The sequence below is a fragment of the Petaurus breviceps genome, unplaced genomic scaffold (genome assembly GCF_028583685.1).
Source record: "Petaurus breviceps papuanus isolate PSGF00001 unplaced genomic scaffold, PetGlider_PUasm1.0 90977, whole genome shotgun sequence".
NCBI lineage: Eukaryota > Metazoa > Chordata > Mammalia > Diprotodontia > Petauridae > Petaurus > Petaurus breviceps.
Genome location: NW_027187391.1, coordinates 44,528,928 through 44,543,640, shown reverse-complemented (window position 1 = coordinate 44,543,640; position 14,713 = coordinate 44,528,928). Strand labels below are relative to the sequence as shown.

The 14,713-nt window shown below is 38.1% G+C and overlaps 1 protein-coding gene across 1 annotated transcript in view; it reads left to right on the top strand.

The window, feature by feature from the left end:
- AFG1L (AFG1 like ATPase) overlaps positions 1 to 14,713 on the top strand; it is a 190,347-nt gene that overhangs the window by 76,544 nt on the left and 99,090 nt on the right. The window lies entirely within an intron of this gene.

The window sequence follows — 14,713 nt, the reverse complement described above, 5'->3', positions numbered from 1 at the left end:
CTAATCCCCTCATCTCACCAGGATGCCTTCCTTGGTGATTGTCCCTTTCACTACTGTAGTGGTAGGGAGAGAAGACACCCTTCTTAAGTTGCCAGGGATCTGGAGCATCCAAGACTCCCCCCATTTGGAAAAATAAGTTGAAAAAAGAGGCAAGAAGATAAGGAAAAGAAAAAAAAATCCCTAGAAACAAAAATAAAAGAAAAATAGAACTTATCTAATTGAGTAAATAAAAGAAAAAACTAATACAGTGATTTCTTCAGTATAGGAGAGTCAAAGGATAAAATGAAAATAGAAATGAGTACTAAACCATCATTAGAAATGATGTAAAAAAACAAAAGGAAAAGATAAGTTAGATCATAAATTCATCAAAGCAATTAAAGTCAGTTTCTTATTTTTTTTTTTAGAAAGGGAGAAAGAATAGAGGAAATGGAAGAGGTAAAATAATGAATGAAAATTCAAAGATACACGGAAGAGCCAAAGGCAACAATAAAAATAGAAAGTATCAATATATGTAGTCAAAGTAAAGATCACCAAACTGACAATAAATTTGAAAAACAAACTCAGAATATAACAGAACTTTAAAAGCAACAAATGGATATGTGGGATAAAGTAATAGGCTTGTCAGATTAAAAAATCTGAACTTTAGGTTAATTGTAATTCCAGAGGTTACAACAAAAAAATAGACTCCATGTTTGAGTAACTAACTAGAAATAACTTCCTAGAATGGTGATTCTACCAATACATAGAATGTATGGGACCTCAGTATAGAGAAATTCGAAATACAAGTTTCTAAAGGTGCATAATCATTAAATTTCAACATTTCAAAGATAAAGAATCTTTCAAACAAATGCTAAGAAAGAAAAAGGAGATTACATCTGAGAAAATACCAATTAAAATGTCATCAAATTTGCCAGCAGCTCAAGAAAGATGACAAAGCTGGACAAAAATATGCACAAATCTATATCCTGCAATTTGAGGATATCATTTAAAAACAAAACATTTTTTTAAAATGTTGAGTTTATCATTAAATGTCACAATAAAAGACTGCTACAAGGGATAGTAGGAATTTCTTAATGAACTGAATAAATCCTTAACAAAAATAAAAATAATGGAGCCTATTATTAACTACGTTTAAGACAACAAAATAAGATACATAAACTTTTGTAAAAGAAAAAAGAATAACCAAATTAGGCCTTGAGATAAAAAATGCAAACTACAACTTGTTCAATGACCAGTTTTCACTATGCTATTTCAGTAAATGCCTTTGCTTTGAGCTAATTGTGTCAGTGTAGTAGGATATGATCATGAGCTATCGGTTTTAAAAGAATGGACCCACAGGGCACCTTGAACCTGGGATTGGTGTTTTCTCACCCTGAAGGGGTGCCAATTTATGAGTGTAAATTGAGGATGAGGGGGGAGGGTATGACCTAGAGGATGCTATGCTGTGGGAGGTAGTATGGTACTTTTCCAGTCATGTATTTTCCCAGTGGCCTTTTTTCCAATCCCAGACCTCCTTGACCTCTCTGCAGAATTTAATACTGTCTATATCCTTCTCCTTCTGAATAGTTTATTCTTTCTAGGTTTTCATGACCTTGCGCCTTTCAGTTCTTCTGTCTGTCCTACCATTTCTTCGTCCGTTATTTCCTCTAACTTTGGGTGTGTCCCCAAGCTCCATCCTTTCAATTTCTCTCTATGTTGTATCAGCTATGTGATATCAGCTTTCATTGGTTCACTTATCATCTCTCTGCATATGATTTTCAGAACTGTATGTCCAGCCCAAATGTTTCTCTTGAACTCCAATCCTGCATCACCAACTGTGTCTTGTGCAGCTTGAACCGGATGTCCTATATGCATATCAAATGCAACACGAACACAAGAGGATTCATCTTTTCGCACACTCACCCTGCTTCCAAACTTCCCTCAAACTATCAAGGATACCACTATCTTCCCACTCCTCCAGGCCAACAACTTTAGTTTCATCCTAGATTCCTCACTCTCATTCACCCCACATATCCAATCCATTGCCAAATCTTATCATTCCTACCTTCACCTTATCTCTCATATTTGTCCCCTTCTCACTCTTCATAAAGCCAGCACTCTAGTTCAGGCTCTCATCATGTCTCTCCTAGACTACTGTGGTAGCTTTCTGGTTGGCCTCCTGCCTCAGCTCTTTCCCTCTCCTCACCTACTAAGGTATTTTTTTCCCTAAAGTGTGGGTCTGACCACGAGCCTCTAGATATCACTAACTTACTCAATGAACTCCACTGTTTCCCTGTGTTCTCCAAGATCAAATGTAAAGTCCTCTTTATGGCATTTAAGGTTCCTTATATCCTGGCCCTTTTCTATCTTCCCAGACTTCCTGCCCCTTCCTCCCTTCCACACACTCTGCAATCAAGCTGCACAGACGTAGTTGATGTTTCCCCCAACTATGATGCTCTCCATTTTCCATCTCTGTCTCTGTACTGGTTATCGCCTGCTCCACCCCTAACCAACTTCTCTTCCTTTCCTTGGCTTTCTTCAAGCCTTTGCTCAAATCCTGTATCTTACCAGAGGCCTTTTCCAATACCCTCAGCTGTTAATGTCTTCCCTGTTCAGATTACTATCTTCATTATATCGTCTATACATCTAGTTATTTACATGTTGTCTCCCTGTTTAGAAGATGACCTCCTTAAGGACAGAGAATGTGGTTGTTGCTTTCCTTTGTATCCTTAATACTTAGCACAGTGCCTAGAAAATGATAAGCGACTAATAAATGTTTGTTGATATACTTACTGAAGGGAGGCTTGTCGAGGCAGGGGCAGCAAGGAGAGTGATTTCGCTGTTGGGCGTGGCCATGTGTCCTGCTCTATAGTTTCCTTGGAAATTTAGCCAGGGCATTGTGGCAGGAGAAGCTACCTAGCTATTAGGGATTTGGGTGAATGGGTCGTGGCCAACATTAGGTCTTAAAACTTGAATGGATTCATGTGGCCTTGAGTCAACTATCATTAACATTCCTCATCAAGCTCAGCTTATAAGAGGACAGAATCTCACAGTTGGAAGAGAAATCAAAGTCTTTCTTCTCTAAATAAGAATCCCTTCCATAAGATCTCTGACTAGTTGGTGATTTAGACATAACTTAAAGACCTTGATTATTGAAGAAATAATTACCTTCTTCCTTTGTATACCTCTAATTATTATGCTGGGCAGCTGGGTATTTGTATAGCTCTAATTGTTATAATGGGCAGCACAAGGGATAGAGTGTTGGGCCTTAAGTCAGGAAGGCTCACCTTCCTGGGTTCAAATCTGGTCTCAGACACTTAATAACTGTGTAACCCTGGTCAAGTCACTTAATCCTGTTTGCCTCAGTTTCCTCATCTGTCAAATGAGCTGGAGAAGAAAATGGCAAACCACTCTAGTATCTTTGCCAAGAAGACCCCAAATGGGATCAGAAAGAGTCAACGTGATTGAAATGATGGAATAACAAATTGCTATGAAGTTTTTTTTTATATCAAGCCAAAATTTGCCTTTCTGTAACTTCTTACCATTACTATTATGTACTACTTTGTATTGTTACCCAGTTGTTTCTTGAACATAGATCCTCTATTTCCAATATTGTCACAGATTCTGAGGAGAGAGACCTAACTTTTTGTTCACACTAACAATGTAATAAATGTTTAAAATAATAGAATTAGAACTTCAGAGTTGTAAGGGGTTTGTCCAACTTTCCACTTAATTCAATAATTCCTTCTATAACATCCTTGACAGGTGATCATCCAATCTCAGCTTAAAATTTTTCACTTAAGAGGGACTCACTAACTGATGAGTCACTCCATTCTATTTTGGGGCAATTTAAAGTAACAGCATCTTATTTTTATATATTTATTTACAGTAACAAAGCACTTTACATATTTCATTTGATTCCCCCTCCTCACCAAAAACACCTCAATAAGGCAGTTAGTATAAACATTATGATCTCCACTTTGTAGATGAGGAAACTAAGACTCAGAGAGATTTCATGATTTGCCCAAAGTCAGAAAGCCAATAAGTGGCAGTACTAGGAATTAAACTCAGGTCTTGTGATGCCATATCCAATGTTCTTTCCTCTATGCCTTAACAAGATGCCTCTGTAGAAAAATTCTTACAGTAGAAAGAGCAATGGTTCTGGAATCAGAGGACCTAGATTCAAATCCGCCCTCTGATACTTACTACCTGTGTGACCTTGAACTAATCATTCACCCTCAGTTTCCTCTTCTATAGAATGAGGAGGGGGGGTTGGATTAATTTGGATTAATTTGCCTCTGAAGCCCTTTCTTTGATTCTATAATCCTCACATTGAGCTGAATTCCTTTAATATCCCTTGATTTGACATTCTAATAACCTTGTCCAAAAGAAAAATATTGATAGAATTGGGTCCTCTTGATATTCACAGAAATATTGAGGTGAGTATTGAGGCAACCACTGATGTACTGATTAATAAGGAAGCGGAAAACTGAATCAAAGAGTCTAAGCATGTACTTTGGGAGATTGGCCAAGAGGATAGTGCCAACATGGCTTGAAGCTCTGGGCCAAACTGAAGCTCTGCCAAGCAGTGATAATGTCCAACTGTGTCTTTGTCGGCTGTGAGACTTGTATCAACTATGGATGATGCATCTTGCTTCTTGAGCAATTTCATCACAAACAAGGAGGTCCTTGGACACAGCCAGTTTATTGGTATTGAAGGGAAACTAGCTAGTGATAATGCCTACAAAAAAGAATAAATAAGAGCAGATGACTCAAGCAGCTGCTCTGTGGTTTGCTGAGAAAGGGTGACCACAAACAGTGACTAGAAGAGATATAGTGTGTCCCAAAAGTCTTACTTCAGTTTTAAGCTTTAGTAGTTTTAAGCTAGCTGGGGCACCCTGTACTTTCAGGTTGCTTGCTAAATATAACCACTTCTAAAATGATTTTGTATCCAGCACCCAGAAAAAGCCTCTCATTTTTAATATTGTACAAATCTAAAATGTAATTTTGTAAATTAGAAGCAATGATGACAGATCAAAGAAATCATTACAAATGCAGTGAAGACACTGTAGGTCATTCCTCACTGCTTTTTAGCCTCAATAGCAAACACAGATAGCAATCACTAATTTTGTTATGCCATAAAATAATCTTTTCATGCAAAGGACAAAGGTATACATGTACATTCTGGTTTTTTTTTTATCCTCTGCATATAGTCACCTATAAAATCTGTTCCCTTTTTTCTTTACTCCATAGCTCAGATTTACTATCTTTTGTCTGTGCCATTAAGAAATCTCTGTTTCATGATATGACCTTGTAACTGAATTACTATTATGTCCTTCTTCCTGATTTCCCAGTTCGTCTACTCTTTAAACGAGAGGTTCTTAACCTGGGGTCCATAAACTTGTTTTCTGTTCTGTTTTGTTTTATAACTACTTTGATAACTGTATTTCAACATAATAGGTATTCTTTGTAATATACATTTCATCTAATGAATTTTAAAACATTATTCTAAGAAGGTTTCACCTGCCTGTTCATGAGGGTCTGACACACCAAAAAGTTAAGCACGCTTACTATAAAGAGTTCTACACACAAATCATGTTCTGTTTCCACCATTTTAACTTGATTGCTCCATTATCTTTCTCTTGTGGCTTCCAATCATACTAGTAAGAGTAATGATCAAATTTAAATTTCTAACTATTCTCTACAAAACTATCCAATAGTTCTACCCAACTTACCTGTTTTCCCTCTAACTATGCCTAAGTGTCCTAAGCCTTCTCTAGTCAAATTTAATAATACTTTACATTTATATGACATTTTATAGTTTTCAAAGTGCTTTTATATACATATGATTCTCACAATAATGCCTTGTAGTACTTTATTCTCCTTCTTATAGATGAGGAAAATGAGGAACAAAGCAGTTGCATGATTTGTGTATGGTCATATAAATATTAGAGTCAGTACTAGAACCTGGATCTTTGAAATCCTGTTTTAGTAGTCTTTCCACTATGTCATGTTGCCCATTGAATTCTTGCTAGTTCCCACTCAGACCTCCTACTCCAAATCAATGCCCAGTGGATCTAGAATCTTTTCAATGTATGTACTTCCTCCACTAGTCCAGATTGCAATGCACTAACACATTCTCATTCAAATGAGATAATATTTGTAAAGCATTTAGCACAGTTCCTGGCACATATTTGGTACTATCTAAATGTTTATTCCCTTCCTCTTTCCCTTCATTCTATGATTCATGTCCGGATTGCCTTATTAACCTTCTACCATGAATTTCCTAAACACTAAGGAAGCTTTGCATTTTACAGATATAATTTGGTACTTGGATTACCATCTTACTGCACGGTTGTTTCTTTTCTAATCATAAATTTTCTAATTGTTCAGGTATCCTTTATTCTACTTTTTCCTGTATCACCATTGTTAATATACATTAAATTTTCATTGAATTTTGATTTTTTGAATTTTGTTCTGTTGCATGATTTTCAGCTATGGCAACATTAGAGAGGATGCTAGTGTTAAAAAGATGAATTTTTGTGTTAGGAAGCAGTTTAGGATTGTCAAAAGTGATAGGCAACTTCCAGAATCACTTCCAGTGTTGTCTCTTTGATTTATTTGGTTCTAGGCCCAGCTCACATGGACTGAAGTACTAACTCAATGAACTTCCTGTCCAACTGTGTTTGGGCACTGAGGCATTTTTATCCACTTGGTTTTTCCCATATGGATTGTTAGGCCTGTTTCTTTTGAGTAGCCATGGATCTTTTGCAATCTTCTGGGATTCAGCTGATGTAGTTAGCCCAGTGTCATTTGTAAATAGGAGAACCTGAAGGGATCTTACTGCCTCCACTGTTCTGATAACAAGGACTCTCCCATGTATATGTTTTTTTTTTTTTTAAGCAATCGGGCAAGGTTACACAGCCAGTTATTTCTGGGTGTGGTGCTGAATATCTGATCCTGGATTTGATCCCCAGGTCATCCCGACTCTGGGGCTAGTGCTCTTACTCGCTGAGCCACCTGGCTGCCTCTAAGCAATTGGGGTTAAGTAACTTGCTCGAGGTTACATGGCCAGGTGTTTCTGGGTGGGTAATAAGTGTCTGAGCCTGGATTCAATCCACATGTCATCCTGACACTGGAGCTGGTGTTCTTACTCGCTGTGCTACCTGGCCGCCCCTCCCATGTATATGTTAAGGTCATATAAGGCTCCTTGAAAGGGTTAATCTCTCTTAGAGATGATCTTTCTTAAAGTTCATCTTGTTTAATAATCCTCTGACTGTTGATATTAACAAGGTATATAGTAAAAAGAGGTATGTTCGCCAAAGGCATTGGCTACTTTCATGGAAGATATCCTCTATTTTATTGAATGAACATATTTTTCCCTGAAGCATTATATTCACTTTTGCTGGGTAGGTGATTTTTGGTTTTAGTCCTAGCTCCTTTGACCTCTGGAATATCATATTCCAAGCACTTCAATCCCTTAACATAGAAGTTGCTTGGTCTTGTGTTATCCTGATTGTATTTCCATGATACTCATATTATTTCTACCTGACTGCTTGAAGTATTTTCTCCTTGACCTGGGAACTCTGGAATTTGGCTGTAATATTCCTAAGAGTTTTATTTTTGGGATCTTTTTCAAGAGGGGATCAGTGAATTTTTTCAATTTCTATTTTGCCCTCTAGTTCTAGAATATCAGGGCAATTTTGCTTGAGAATTTCTTGAAAGATGGTGTGTAGACTCTTTTTTTGATCATGGCTTTCAGGTAGTCCAGTAATTTTTAAATTATCTCTCCTGGATCTGTTTTTCAGGTCAATGGTTTTTCCAGTGAGATATTTCACATTGCCTTCTACTTTTTCATTTGTTTGGATCTGTTTTATAGTATCTTGATTTCTCATAAAGTCATTAGCTTCCATTTGCTCCAGTCTAATTTTGAAGGAATTATTCTCTACATTGAGTTTTTGAAATTCCTTTTCCATCTGGCAAATTTGGCTTTTTAAGGCATTCTTCTCCTCATTGGTTTTTTTGGGCCTCTTTTGCCATTTGGGTTAGTCTATTTTTTAAGGTATTTTTTCTTCAACATTTTTTGGGGTCTCCTTTAGCAGGCTGTTGACTCGCTTTTCATGATTTTATTGCATCATTCTCATTTCTCTTCCCAATTTTTTCTCTACTTCTTTTACTTGATTTTCAAAATCCTTCTTGAGCTCCTCCATGCCCTGTAACCAATTCATATTTTTCTTAGATGCTTTTGATACAAGAGTTCCATTGTCTTCTTCCCATTCCATGCTTTGATCCTTTTTGTTCCCAAAAAAGGATTCTATCGTCTATTTGTGCTTCCTCTGCTTGCTCATATTGCCAGCCAATTACTTGACTTTTGAGCTCTTTGCCAGGGTAGAACTCTGTTTCTAGATTGCAGAGAGCTATGTCCCAAATGACTGGAGATTTTGCAGCTGCTGGAGCTATTAGAAGGACACCCTCTCTGCAGCTCCCACAACTTTGGCACACTGGCCACACACCCCAGGACCACCACCCAAGACCGTGATCCAGATCCAAGCAGGTTAAAGCAAGAGCTATTACCCTCTGAATGGTCTCTTGGTCCCCCTACAATTTGCAGGCCAGGAGCTCTGTAGGCAGCCATGGGCAGCAACTGTAGCCACTGCTCCTCTACCACTTCTCACCATGGGGGCAGGGGCCAGACCAGGCTCTTCTCCATCCAGTTCCAACAGAGTTCCCCACTGACCTTTTACTTTCTTTTTGGCATTTATGGGTTGAGAAGTCTGGAAACTGCCACAGCTGCTGGTGATTCACTCTCCTGAAGTCTGCTCTGGCCACCGCTGGTCAGGGCCACCCTGAGGCCGGAAACTCATGGCTCACGTAGGACTGTGCTTGGCTCCCAGCTCCATATGATAGAACTTTCTGTCAGCTTGCCAGGCTGCCTTCAGTGAGAGATTTGTTTCTCTCTGTCACTTTGTGTGTTCTGTAGCTCTAAAATTTGTTTAGAGTCATTTTTTTACATATATTGGAGGTGGTGGGAGCCAGAGCCATGCAGAGGTTTGTGTGTGTGTGTGTGTGTGTGTGTGTGTGTGTGTGTGTGTTTAAAGGAAACTTGAGTAGCTTTATTTAGCTTCTAATTTCTGGGAGGCTCAAGAATTATTATTCTGGATAAAAAAAAAAGACTATGTTTACAGATCATTTTCTACCATTTCCTTCCTTTAGGACCACTATTTTATTGTTGCCCTTTCTATTACATGGGATGTTCTTACTGGGTGTTAATAAAAAGTCAATTCCTGTACAATATATTCTACAACTAAGCACCACTTTCTGTAACTGAACAGGCAAAGAGAAATTACACGGAACATTGGCATCTGGCAGTATTTTTCCTAAAAATGTGACTAAAATGGGTTTAAATTAACACTATTAAATCACATCTAATATTTGATACTACATGATTTCAATACAGCTATATGATACAATTATACAAATTGTATTAACATCAAAGAATACAACAAAAATTAAGATACCAAACAAAACCTATATAACTTTTTTTTTACAGGAAAATACTTTTGAAGTATGCATGTAATTGCCATTCTTTTAAAGAAAATTTACTGCAAGCAAAGTTATCAACCTCCAGAAAAAATCACACATAGTATTACTAAGCATATCCCCAAGAAATGTACAATATGCACACTTGAAAAATACAAAATTAAAAAAAATTTTAAGCAACAGGTGACCTTCATATTTATAAGAATGTGAAAAGAAGTCCAATTTTTTTAGCACTGTTGTATAAAGAATTGTCTTTTTTGATGCAAGTTTCTACTCTGCCATCTTGGCTTTGCCCCTTCCTTTTTTTCTTGTAAAAGTATCTTTTTAAAATTGTGTTAAAATGAAATATAGTTTTCTGGCAATTGTTTCTTTTTTATTTTTATTTTTTTTCATTTTTCAAATGCTTTATTAACTTCTGATTTACATCATTCATTTCCGCCAGATTTTGAGTTACAAATCTTCTTCCTGTTTTCCCCCACCTACCGCCCCAAAACAGCAGTCCCACAGGATATCCCCTCCTCCAATCTGCTCTCTCCCATATATTTTCCCATATCCCCTTCAACTTTTCCAGTAGGGCATGGTGGGTCTCTATGCCCCAGTGCCTGTATATCTTATTTCCCAATTACATGTAAAATAGTATTAATAATAGTATATATATAATTTTTTTTAAACATTTGATTTTAAAACTTCATTCCCTTCCTCCCTTATCACCCACCCTTACTGGGAAGATAAGCAGTTCAGTATAAGTTGTACATGTGTAGCTAATGCAAAATATTAACACAGTAGATATATTGTAAAAGACTGACTATATTTCCCTCCCTCCTATCCCACCTCCCACTTGTTCTATTCTCTACTTTGATCCTGTCCCTTTTCAAAAGTGAGTGCTTCCAACTTCCCTCCCCCCAGCTTGCCCTCTCTTCCATCATCCCCCCTTTCATCCCCTTCCCCTCTACTCTCCTGTAGTGTGAGATACACTATTTATTGTGTATTTCATTCCCTCCCCGAGCCAAATTCAGTGAGAATAAGGTTGACCTATTCCCTTTTGCCTTTCTATTCTTCCCCTCCATTGTAACCATTTTCCCTTGCATCTTCTATATGAGATAGTTTACCCCATTCTGTCTCTCCCCATCTCCTCTCATTATATTCCTCTCTCACCTCTTAATTTCACCTTCTAAGTATCATCCCTTCCAATTAAATTGGTGCTGTGACCTCTATGTATACCTGTAAACATATATACACACATTCACATATGTATTCGTATGCCCATATACCCTCCAATATAGACATATATATATATATATATTTTTTTCTATTCCCTTCAACTATTTTCATACTGAGAAAAGTTTCATCAGTTACAATTATTGTTTTTCCACGTAGGAATGTAAATAGTTCAACTTTGATCAGTGGCTTATGATTTCTTTTCCCTGTTTACCTTCTCAAGCTTCTCTTGCTTGTTGTATCTGAATGTCAAATTTTCTATTCAACTCTGGTTTTTTCATCAAGAATGCTTGAAAGTCCTTTATTGCACTGATGACCATATTTTCCCCTGAAACATGATACTCAGTTTTGCTGGGTAGGTGATTCTTGGTTTTAATCCCAGCTCCTTTGACCTCTGGAATATCACATTCCAAGCTCTTCGATCCCTCAGTGTAGAAGCTGCCAGATCCTTTGTTATCCTGATTGTGTTTCCACAATATTCAAATTGTTTCTTCCTGGCTGCTCATAATATTCTCTCCTTGATCTGGGAATTTTGGAGCCTGGCTATAACATTCCTAGGAGTTTTCTTTTTGGGATCTTTTTCTGGAGGTAATTGGTGGATTCTTTCAACCTCTATTTTGCCCTCTAGTTTTAAAACACCAGGGCAGTTTTCCTTGAGAATTTCTTGGAGAATGATTTCTAGGTTCTTTCTTTGATCATGGCTTTCAGGTAGTCCAAAAACTTTTAAATGATCTCTCCTGGATCTATTTTCCAGGTCAGTGGTTTTTCCAATGAGATATTTCACATTGCCTTCTCTTCTTTCATTTGTTTGGATCTGTTTAACAGCATCTTGATTTCTCATAAAGTCATTAGTTTCCATTTGTTCCAATCTAATTCTGAAGGCATGATTCTCCTCAGTGAGCTTTTGAGATTCTTTTTCCATCTGGCAAATTTGGCTTTTTAAGGCATTCTTCTCCTTATTTTTTTTTTTTTGAGCCTCTTGTGCCATTTGAGTTAGTCTATTTTTTAAGGTGTTGTTTTCTTCGGTCAGGTTGTTGACTCTCATTTCATAATTTTCTTTCATTGTTCTCATTTCTCTTCCCAGTTTTTCCTCCACTTCTCTTATCTGCTTCCTAAAGTCCTCTATGGCCTATAACCAGCTCATATTTTCCTTTGAAGCTTTTCGTGCAGGAGTTCTGACTTCACTGTCTTCCTCCTGCTCCATGCTTTGCTCCTTTTTATCCCCAAAATAGGAGTCTTATGTTGGTTTCTTCTTTTTGCTTTTCTTCCTTTGCCTGGTCATGTCGCCCCTCAGTCACTTGATCCCTGGGCTTTTTGCCACAGCAGGACTCTGCCACCAGACAGGGGAGCTTTCCTCCCAAACACCGGGGTTTTCTCAGCTGCCAAAGGTATTAGTTGGGTGTCCTTGCTGATGCCTCCACACACTCTGGCAAGCTGGACACACGCCCCAGGACGTCTACCCTAGACCGCAATCCAGCTCCAAGCAGGTTAAAGCAAGAGCGATTACCCCTCATACTAGTCACTTGGTACCCCTACACTCTGCAGGCCAGGAGCTGAAGCTTCCATGTGGGGGTGGTTACACCGCCATGGCTCCTCAGTGGCTTCTCACCCCAGGGGCAAAAGCTGACATACTCCCAATTACTGGGTTCCAAAGTCCGCATTGCATTGACCTCTCACTTTGTCCTTTGCATTTATGTGTTGATAATTCTGGAAACAGCCACAGCTGCTGGTGATCTGGAGTCCCTCCAGCCAGTGACTGGTCAGGCCTGCCCTGGGGCTCAAACCTCGGCGTGGAGCTGGGCTCAGCTCCCAGAGTGCTGCAAGGGCTGATTCCTACATCAGCAGATGGTTAGCTTCTCTGTGTCATTTTGTGGTTTCTGCAGCTCCAAAGTTTGTTCAGAGTCCCCTTTTACATGGATTGGAGGTGGTGAGAGCCGCAGCTCTGCAGAGGTCCTGTTTTTACTCTGCCATCTTGACTCTGCCCCCTTGGCAATTGTTTCTAATATGACTTGTTCAGAATAGTGGCAATGGGAAAAAATCAATTATTTTTAATTTCTTCAATTTCTGTATTCCTAAATGGAAAATAATTTGGCAATTAAGTATAACAAAAAAAGGAGATTCTAATAGAACAGTGACTAAACTGCAAGCTTTTATTTGAATTGACCAGCAAAAGAAGTCAAAGTGAATCTTAAGCCCAAATCTCTCAGAGTAAACTCTAAATGAAACTTTGTCGTAGTATATACATTTCATTTTTATCTTTTAAGCTATCTCACCTGGGCCAGAAGCATAAGGGTTACTCACAGAACTGTTCTCATTCTTATTGGCTCAGAAACTCTGACATGTTCCATTTTCCCACCTAAGTCATTTTACTACTCCTTAATTGACCTGGTGATCCTCTCATTCCTTGGTACTCATTATCTTAATGCATAACTTAGCCCGTTGCAGCTCTTCCAGTCTCAAGAAGTCCATTAGCCTCAACTTCCCAAGCAGCAGGGATTATAAACATATGCCACCACACCTGGCTTTATGATATAAGCTTAATGTAAGGTATATTTGCTTTAATGTAAATTAAATAAAAATTCAAGTAATATTACTGCATAATTATTTGAAATATATTAAAATACATTTGAAGGCTTCAAAGTATGTCAACTACTTTAATAATGCTACTGTATATCAGTCTACAAAGATGAAAGGATTCATTGTTTTTATCAGGCCTTTTCCCAGTCTTTTTCCCTTTCAACTTCAATAGCATTTGATACTATTGACCATCCTCTCTTTTTGGAATTTTCCCTCTTTGGATTTTCATGATATTGTGTTTTCTTCCTATACATCTGACTTCACAGTCTTCTTTGCTACAACATCATCCCTGTCCCGCCCCCTAAGTGAATGTTACCCGACCTGAATTTCACCGGGGATTTGTCCTGGGCCCCCTTTACTCCTATTCTCATTCTTCTCTCCAGTCCCTATACTCTCTATACTCTCTCTTAGGGATATCATCAACTCCCATGAATTGAGTTATCACAATGTAAATGATTCACATATCATCATCTGACTCTACTTTTTCTCCTGAATTCCGTTTTTCATTTCCAACTGCCTACCTGACATTTCCATGTGGTTATAGGCATCTCACATTTATGATGTGCCAAGCAGACCTTGTAATCTTTCCCCCAAAAATCTACCCCTCTTGCTAATGTATCTATTTCTTTCAAGGGTACCACTATTTTTCCATCCATCCATATTTAAACCTAGAAGTCACCTTGACTCTTCCTTCTCCCTCATCCCCCATTATTCTATAAACGATCAAATTTTATTTCTTCTACCTCATAGCATAGATTTAGGGTTTGAAGTCACCCCAGAGACCATCTGGTCCAAGTCCTTGTCTATGGGTCACACAGCTAATAAACATTGCCTCTGTTCCCCTATCTTCACTCACATGGCTACCATCCAATTCAGACCTCTCATCTGGACTATTACAATAGCTTCTTAATTGGTCTCCCAACTTCAAGTCTTCTTAATGTACTTCACACACCTGCCCAAGTGATATTTCCAAAGCTCATGTCTGACCATGTTACTCCTGTTACAATCTTCATTGGCTCCCTACTGCCCTCTAGGAAAATATACAAACTCCCCTGCATGGCATTTAAAAATCTGCATCCAGCCTCACTTTCAAGACTTATTACAAAATGTTTTTTTGGGTATTCTGTAGTTTATCCAAGCTCACCTACATACTGTACCTCACATGTGACATTTCATTCTGGGACTCTGCCTTTGCTCAGGCTGTCCCCTTTGCCAGGAATGGCCTCCTTCCTCATATTCACCTCTTAGAACCCCTAGCTTCCTTTAGAATTCTGCTCAAGAACTGCTACCTCTAGGAGTCTTTTCCTGATTCTCCCAGTTCTCCTCCCACAATACCTTGCATTTATTTTACATGTATAAATATATATATATATATATATATATATATATATATATATAT